The 8,361-nt window shown below is 34.1% G+C and overlaps 1 long non-coding RNA gene across 1 annotated transcript; it reads right to left on the reverse strand.

Moving 5' to 3' along the window:
* Window positions 1–503: 503 nt before the first annotated feature.
* On the reverse strand, window positions 504–7,998 carry LOC139508621 (uncharacterized). The gene is made up of 3 exons (XR_011661364.1): window positions 7,883–7,998; window positions 2,307–2,506; window positions 504–893 (listed from the first exon to the last, which is right to left on the reverse strand). It is a non-coding gene; the product is annotated as an uncharacterized lncRNA (long non-coding RNA).
* Window positions 7,999–8,361: the final 363 nt, after the last annotated feature.

The raw sequence follows: 8,361 nt of genomic DNA on the forward strand, positions 1-8,361 counted from the left end.
TATATAACCAAAATGTGCAGAATTACATGGGATTCAATAATTTCATTGGTTTTCTACAGTTACTTTCATATTATTTTGCAATTTGAATTATAAAAACATGGGATTTTCAATATCCCATGGGACAGGGCAAAATCCCATGGGATTTACCATTATCCCATGGGATTTTGGTTAAATCCCATGGGATTTTTTTTTGTCCCATGGGATTATTGTAGTCCCATGGGATATTTGTTGTCCCATGGGACCAAAAAAATCCCATGGGATTTTTATTATCCCATGGGATTTTTAATATCCCATGGGACAAATTAAAATCCTATGGGATTCTAATTGTAAATATATAGATATAAATAAACAGTAATGTGTATGTTACAATGTATTCTATTTGGTAGTAAATTATTATAAGATGAATCTTTTTAATTGAATATCTTTTTTTCTTGGGAAATGTTAATTTAGCATATTGTTCTTTAACTGTTCAAAACTAAACTTTTAAACAACAAAGCAGATAATGTAAGTATCAATATATGTTTATTCATGAATTATAGAATACTTTCTTGAAACACAATTATTTGCCATTTGAAATCAATAAAAACTCTATTGTTAGGCTTAACATACTAGTAGCTATTTAAGTAAATCTATTTTTTTCACAATATCCCTCAACACAAAACATTAATAGTTTCTTATCATCCAGCATTGTTTGATGGTATAGTCCACTTTTTGGACATTCAGCACAGAACTTTGACATTATTGTGGTTTCAATATTTTTTTGAATTTAAAAGAACTTCAAATCATTGACTGAGTGATGAAAATAATAACTGATCCAACTTTTTTCTTTGAATTTATTCTGGTCTTGTTTCTATGTTTTCTCCATCTATTTTAGGTGGTGAATTTCAATCCTTCTGAAAAAGAACCAATAAAATCTAAAGTAATGGATTATACAAAATTGTTTTCATACATGTAGCAATAATATGATTTCAATAAAAATAGCTATGCAGTATGGATTTTACTGATTGTTAAAGGTTGTCCAGTGTCATCAGTTGCTAACGGCCTACATCCTTTGGTCTCTGATGGAGGGTTGTCAAATTAGCAATATACCACATCTTCCTATTCTAATACCATATAACAATCAATTAATTTATTCTTCTTATAAAATTTGGGTATTTTCCCAAGTTATATACATAATATATATATATACTGTAAATTCGAATTAATGCAAGTTTTTTTTTATTGCGAAAAATGCAACGGAGTTGTAAACGCAATAATTTAAACTCGTATTATGAAATATTTTATATGGATTAAACAGGATTTTTCAAAATCGTAAAATTTAAAATCGCATTTAAGTCTAAAATGACAGAATCGCAATAATAAATGCACGCAATAATTTATGAATTAACAGTATAAAGATCAATGTTAAAAGTTAAAACTTTAGACAACTATAATAACATTCCATTATTCACAAGAATTTGCAATATATATTATACAAAATGCAGACAACAGAAACAATATTTCTTTAAGCTTTTGAAGTTCAGACAGATTTCAATTTGTGTTTTATTTCAATGAAAAAATACCTTGAACATATTGGAAATTATAACATTGATACAAACAAAATATGTATGTTTTATCCTTTTTTTTTGTGTTGTTGGCTTGCTGTCTCATTTTAATATACATTTAAACATACCGGTACATCAATAATCTTCTTCTTTATTAAAAGTAAAAATGGGATATTTTTGATTTTGATATCCCAAAACATTATAGTTCTATCACATAACTTATTACCAAGTTCAAAAACACCAATGTGTTTGATATTAATTCTAAGACATGTATAAATGTTCCAGACCATATCAGTATTCGGATCTTACTTTTATGGTCCAGAACTTACAGTCCCACCATATGTGTACAGTCAGACCATTTAAGTATACTTGTACTGTCTGGTACCAGCTCAACCAAACCTGTGTTTTTATTTTAACTGCAATTAAACTTTTTGTATTAATCTATTAAAGATTTCAGTTATGTTGATCTGTACTGTACATTTGTTTGTAATAAACTTGACCAACTTCTTAAAATTGGGCAGACTGTATGCGTACAGTCCAAATACTTGTTTGTTCTGGAACATAAACATGATTAACAAGCATTTGGCAGGATGTCATGCTAAAATCCCATTAATATTAGTACTAAATTTTGAGTATATACATGTAAATCCACAAGTTACTTACCTGAAATTCATGGTGAACACTCACCAAAAACTTACAATTTAGAGGAAAGACTGGAAAGATGAATGCAGTAACACTATCAAAACAGAGCATAAAACTTACCGAAAAACAAGATGTTTTACATTTATCCAGGAGCAGGATAATTGAAAAGTTGTTTTTTTTCTTTCTCTGCTGTCCATCATATAACCTTTGAATTCATTCATGCAAAATATGAAAATCTGCAAAGGTAAGACCAAGAACCTCAACTTATCCACATTTTGAATTTTGAACTGCATACTTGTCCTTTTCATCTTGCTGACAACCTAAACATAAAACTAGAGGCTCTAAAGAGCCTGTGTCGCTCACCTTGGTCTATGTGAATATTAAACAATGGACCACAGATGGATCATGACAAAATTGTGTTTTGGTGATGGTGATGTGTTTGTAGATCTTACTTTACTAAACATTCTTGCTGCTTACAATTATCTCTATCTATAACAGTACTTTCTGTGGAAAATGTTATTGAAAATCTTCAAATTTTAAGAAAATTGTTAAAAATTGACTATGAAGGGCAATAACTCCTTAGGGGGTCAATTGACTATTTTGGTCATACTGACTTATTTTTAGTTCTTACTTTGCTGTACATTATTGCTGTTTACAGTTTATCTCTATCTATAATAATATTCAAGATAATAACAAAAAAACAGCAAAATTTCCTCAAAATTACCAATTCAGGGGCAGCAACCTAACAACCGATTATCCGATTCATCTGAAAATTCCAGGGCAGATAGATCGTGACCTGATCAACAATTTTACTTCCTGTCAGATTTGCTCTTAATGCTTTGGTTTTTGAGTTATAAGCCAAAAACTGCATTTTACCCCCATGTTCTATTTTTAGCCATGGCGGCCATCTTGGTTTGTTGGCCGAGTTACCGGACACATTTTTTTAACTAGATACCCCAATGATGATTATGGCCAAGTTTGGTTAAATTTGGCCCAGTAGTTTCAGAGGAGAAGATTTTTCTAAAAGATTACTAAGATTTACGAAAAATGGTTAAAAATTGACTATAAAGGGCAATAACTCCTAAAGTGGTCAACTGACCATTTTTGGTCATGTTGACTTATTTGTAGATCTTACTTTGCTGAACATTATTGCTGTTTACAGTTTATCTCTATCTATAATAATATTCAAGATAATAACCAAAAACAGCAAAATTTCTTTAAAATTACCATTTCAGGGGCAGCAACCCAACATCGGAATGTCCGATTCATCTGAAAATTTCAGGGCAGATAGATCTTGACCTGATAAACAATATTAATCACGTCAGATTTGCTCTAAATGCTTTGGTTTTTGAGTTATAAGCCAAAAACTGCATTTTACCCCTATGTTCTATTTTTAGCCATGGCCGCCATCTTGGTTGGTTGGGCAGCGCACCGGACACATTTTTTAAACTAGATACCCCAATGATGATTATGGCCAAGTTTGGTTAAATTTGGCCCAGTAGTTTCAGAGGAGAAGATTTTTCTAAAAGATTACTAAGATTTACGAAAATGGTTAAAAATTGACTATAAAGGGCAATAACTCCTAAATGGTCAACTGACCATTTTGGTCATGTTGACTTATTTGTAGTTCTTACTTTGCTGAACATTATTGCATTTTACAGTTTATCTCTTTCTATAATAATATTCAAGATAATAACCAAAAACAGCAAAATTTCCTTAAAATTACCATTTCAGGGGCAGCAACCCAACAACGAAATGTCCGATTCATCTGAAAATTTCAGGGCAGATAGATCTTGACCTGTTGAACAATATAACCCCCATGTCAGATTTGCTCTAAATGCTTTGGTTTTTGAGTTATAAGCCAAAAACTGCATTTTACCCCCATGTTCTATTTTTAGCCATGGCGGCCATCTTGGTTGGTTGGCCGGGTCACCGGACACATTTTTTAAACTAGATACCCCAATGATGATTGTGGCCAAGTTTGGTTAAATTTGGCCCAGTAGTTTCAGAGGAGAAGATTTTTGTAAAAGTTAACGCAGGACGACGACGGACGACGGACGACGCCGGACGCCAAGTGATGAGAAAAGAAACTAGAGGCTCTAAAGAGCCTGTGTCGCTCACCTTGGTCTATGTGAATATTAAACAATGGAAACAGATGGATTCATGACAAAATTGTGTTTTGGTGATGGTGATGTGTTTGTAGATCTTACTATACTAAAACATTCTTCGCTGCTTACTATTATCTCTATCTATAATAATATTCAAGATAATAACCAAAAACAGCAAAATTTCCTTAAAATTATCAATTCAGGGGCAGCAACCCAACAACGGGTTGTTCGATTCATCTGAAAATTTCAGGGCAGATAGATCTTGACCTGATAATCAATTTTATCCCTGTCAGATTTGCTCTTAATGCTTTGGTTTTTGAGTTATAAGCCAAAAACCCCATTTTACCCCTATGTTCTATTTTTAGCCATGGCGGCCATTTTGGTTGGTTGGCCGGTTCACGCCACACATTTTTTAAACTAGATACCCCAATGATGATTGTGGCCAAGTTTGGATTAATTTGTCCCAGTAGTTTCAGAGGAGAAGATTTTTGTGAAAGATAACTAAGATTTACGAAAAATGGTTAAAAATGGACTAAAAAGGGCAATAACTCCTAAAGGGGTCAACTGACCATTTCGGTCACATTGACTTATTTGTAGATCTTACTTTGCTGAACATTATTGCTGTTTACAGTTTATCTCTATCTATAATAATATTCAAGATAATAACCAAAAACAGCAAAATTTCCTTAAAATTATCAATTCAGGGGCAGCAACCCAACAACGGGTTGTCCGATTCATCTGAAAATTTCAGGGCAGATAGATCTTGACCTGATAAACAATTTTACCTGTGTCAGATTTGCTCTAAATGCTTTGGTTTTTGAGTTATAAGCCAAAAACTGCATTTTACCCCTATGTTCTATTTTTAGCCATGGCGGCCATCTTGGTTGGTTGGCCGGGTCACGCCACACATTTTTTAAACTAGATACCCCAATGATGATTGTGGCCAAGTTTGGATTAATTTGTCCCAGTAGTTTCAGAGGAGAAGATTTTTGTGAAAGATAACTAAGATTTACGAAAATGGTTAAAAATGGACTAAAAAGGGCAATAACTCCTAAAGGGGTCAACTGACCATTTCGGTCACGTTGACTTATTTGTAAATCTTACTTTGCTGAACATTATTGCTGTTTACAGTTTATCTCTATCTATAATAATATTCAAGATAATAACCAAAAACAGCAAAATTTCCTTAAAATTATCAATTCAGGGGCAGCAACCCAACAACGGGTTGTCCGATTCATCTGAAAATTTCAGGGCAGATAGATCTTGACCTGATAAACAATTTTACCCTGTCAGATTTGCTCTAAATGCTTTGGTTTCAGAGATATGAGCCAAAATCTACATTTTACCCCTATGTTCTATTTTTAGCCGTGGCGGCCATCTTGGTTGGTTAGCGGGGTCACGCCACACATTTTTTAAACTAGATACCCCAATGATGATTTTGGTCAAGTTTGGTTAAATTTGGCCCAGTAGTTTCAGAGGAGAAGATTTTTGTAAAAGTTAACGACGACGGACGACGACGGACGACGGACGACGACGACGGACGCCGGACGCAAAGTGATGGGAATAGCTCACTTGGCCCTTCGGGCCAGGTGAGCTAAAAATGATAAAAACATAATTCTAGATTGAATTTGTGTTTTTATTTTTGTTGGTACATGTACAAACAATTTTCCCAACTTTAAAACGAAAACATCATCACCAAAGAGGAGGTCATACTAACCTCCGAAATATTTAAACAAACCGAAATTATTACTTGATTAAGATCTTGTCGTAAAATTAATGACATAGATACTCTTATTTTGAAAACTTGATGTCTATTGCATACTTATATTCCTTTGTACGAGAGTATGCATATTAAGATGGACTCCATGGACTTTAATGTAAGCATGATTAATTTTACAGTCACTGACAGTTTTTCAGCTCTATGTGTACATTTTGGAGAGAATCTTGCAATACTGTATATTCTGATATTCAGAACTTATTGTGAGGTTTTTATTAATACAACTGAAAGCTGTATCTCGTTTTCATTTCTGATACATATTTATGAGCTGAAGACCAGTGCTGAATTTTTCTCACTGCATTGAAGACCCATAGGTGACCTTCGGCCATTGTCTGCTCTTTGATTGGGTTGTTGTCTCTTTGTCAAATTCCCAGTTTCCACTTCCCATTTTATATCATGTATGCTGATTTTTCTTAAATTACAATATTCAATCATGCAATTTTGTCTATTATTGAAAATACGATAAGCAAAAATAAATGCACAAAAAATTTAACATTGTTATATATATGTAAAAGACTTTTTTTTAAATTCAAAACAGTTGCCTACACTGTTAATTTCCTTGTTTGATTTCATATTTTAAAGCCTTTATAGCTAGCTAGATGGTATGCCGGGGCGGATCCAGCCATTTTAAAAAGGGGGGTTCCCAACCCAAGAGAAAGGGGATGATCCTATATTCATTTGATTTGTTTTATTGTCTCATACAAGAATATATATGGTTTGACGGTGGGGATCAGGGATCCTGAAATTTTTTCACCTAACCACTGGATGACAGGGGATCTCAACCATTTAAAAGTTTCTCAAACATGTTGGGGTGGGGGTGAACCCCATGGACTCTCCATATATTTCCTTTGATTTGTTTTATTGTTCTATACAAGAATATATAAATATGGTTTAGGGGTGGGGATCTTGACCGTTTACAAGTTTTCAAACTAGAGGGGGGTGGGACTTCACTTTTATTTTATTTCATTATTAATTTTATTGTCCCCGACAAGAATATATATGGTTTAGGGGTGGGGATCTGGATCGTTCACAAGATAATAGCACATTCTCAAATTGAACAGAGTGGGGTAACCCCCAAAGACCTCCTTTTAATTTCATTTGATTTGTTTTATCGTCCCATTCAAGAATATATATGTTTTAGGGATGGTGATCTGGACCGTTTACAAGATAATAGCATATTCTCAAATTGAAAGGGGTGGGGATTACCTCCCATGGACTCACCCTCCCTTCTTTCTTCCCCCCGAAATACCTTTTAATAAGCCCCAATGCACAGATAGTTCACAGTATTTTCCCTTGATTTACACTAAAGAATATACACTATACAGGTGTAATTTTTTTTTTAAAAGATAATACAACTGAAGACCACCATGACCACAGTGGTGGATCCAGAATTTTTCATAAGTGGGGCCCACCGACTGCCTAAGAGGGGCCTGCTCCTGCCATGACTCAGTGATTCCATATATAATCAACCAATTCTTTTCCCAAACAGGGGGCCCTGAACTCCTGATTCCCCCTTTTTTTTCCTCATTTCAATCACCCTGATATAAATTTAGTTTTATCACTTACAATAGGAATGGTTTGAATTCCCCAATAATTCTTATATACCATTATTATAATATCAACATATTTCATTTTTGATAAATGAAAGGCAAAAGTTTTCTATGGGTAGAAATGGATAGTGGGAAGCTTTCAGATTCACACCATGCCGGTGGCTGTGTTCAAAGTGCTGGGTTTTTATGACCCTCGTTGTTTGCGGACTAACTATTTAGGCCAGTGGTGGATAATAGTGTGCGTGCATTAATCTTCTATACCTTCTTAATCAATATATTCAAATACTGACGGCAAGTGTTGTAATGATGTATCAATGTCTTTTTGAAATCACCGTGCTATTTACATGTGGGATTGAGAATGCAGGGGAAGGAAACTTGTCAATTATGTTTATTTCTAAGCCAAAATAAAATGTGCCGCCGTAAAATTAACCTTGGGTAATAACAGTGCATGTAAGGCTCGTCTCGGAGGGGTATCTTTTTTTCTGTCTTCTTTTTATGCCCCACCTACGATAGTAGAGGGGCATTGTGTTTTCTGGTCTGTGCCTCCGTTCGTTCGTCCTGTTTCAGATTAAAGTTTTTGGTCGAGGTAGTTTTTGATGAAGTTGAAGTCCAATCAACCTGAAACTTAGTATATATGTTCCTTATGGTATGATATTTCTAATTTTAATGTCAAATTAGAGTTCTTACCCCAATTTCACGGTCCACTGAACATAGAAAATGATAGTGCGAGTGGGGCATCC

Source organism: Mytilus edulis, unplaced genomic scaffold (assembly GCF_963676685.1).
Source record: "Mytilus edulis unplaced genomic scaffold, xbMytEdul2.2 SCAFFOLD_495, whole genome shotgun sequence".
In the NCBI taxonomy this organism is placed as follows: Eukaryota; Metazoa; Mollusca; class Bivalvia; order Mytilida; family Mytilidae; genus Mytilus; species Mytilus edulis.